This window comes from Etheostoma spectabile, unplaced genomic scaffold, assembly GCF_008692095.1.
Source record: "Etheostoma spectabile isolate EspeVRDwgs_2016 unplaced genomic scaffold, UIUC_Espe_1.0 scaffold453, whole genome shotgun sequence".
Classification (NCBI taxonomy): domain Eukaryota; kingdom Metazoa; phylum Chordata; class Actinopteri; order Perciformes; family Percidae; genus Etheostoma; species Etheostoma spectabile.
In genome coordinates this window covers 110,481-111,398 of record NW_022605611.1, presented here as the reverse complement: position 1 = coordinate 111,398, position 918 = coordinate 110,481, and the positions used below count along the sequence as shown (strand labels likewise).

At 39.1% G+C, this 918-nt stretch overlaps 1 protein-coding gene and 1 long non-coding RNA gene across 2 annotated transcripts in view; both read right to left on the bottom strand.

The window, feature by feature from the left end:
• Positions 1-918, bottom strand: part of LOC116686705 (uncharacterized) — a 14,013-nt gene that overhangs the window by 2,988 nt on the left and 10,107 nt on the right.
• On the bottom strand, positions 61-708 carry LOC116686700 (uncharacterized). The gene is made up of 2 exons (XR_004331335.1): positions 478-708; positions 61-92 (listed from the first exon to the last, which is right to left on the bottom strand). It is a non-coding gene; the product is annotated as an uncharacterized LOC116686700 (long non-coding RNA).

The window sequence follows — 918 nt, the reverse complement described above, 5'->3', positions numbered from 1 at the left end:
ACCCAAGGACAACACAAGGGTTAAGATGGACATTCAAATATCCTAGTAGTTCATGTTTCAACAAACACAGAACAGAAAAATACTTTCCACATCTATTCAGTCCCTCCAGAAAAACATGATTATCTGATCGCATAATTCAATGCACAATCAGCCAAAGTCTGCATAATTTTTCATATAAGCCCAACTTTTGCTGCATAAATCGCCCATTACCGCACATGATTTCATAATCCCGCATTTTCGTTGCAGAAAAGTCACAAATATCTCAGCAGAAAGTTGAAAAATGTTGCGTTTATTTCACAGAAGTGCAGCCATTTTCCCCTGTTGCCATGAGAACGTTATTTAGTGACGTAATTACGCAACAAGACAATCAGTCTGTTTTTCATCAAAACGCAGTTTTGCAAGTTCCCGCATAAATATCCTGAATATTCCATCGCATTTTTTTAAGACAATGTGCCGCATAATCAAGGATTTTTGCACCAATCACAAAAAAACTGAGACAGTAGGAGGGACGAGGAGGTCAAGGGTCAAAAACATGTTGGTACTAGACCTTCATCGAAATCCTCATCCTCAAAACTCGGATCATTTCACCCGATGAAGGGGTCGAGTTTCTCTGTTACAGCTTTACATTTAAATATCTGACATGTGTCTATAAATGTAAAGTATGTGCAAAATTTCTCAAATATGTCCCTGATGACGTGTTTGGTATTCTCTAGGCATTATGACATTATGTTCTCTTTATATGACACACATGCACGCACACACACGCACACACACACACACACACAAAACACACACACACACACGCTCAGACCGTTTGCTCTACAATCCATCAGGTGAGTGTTTTATGACTTTGTTTTTCCGATTTGGATCATGTGACCAATGATAATGTGTGTGTGTGTGTGTGTGTGTGTGTGTGTG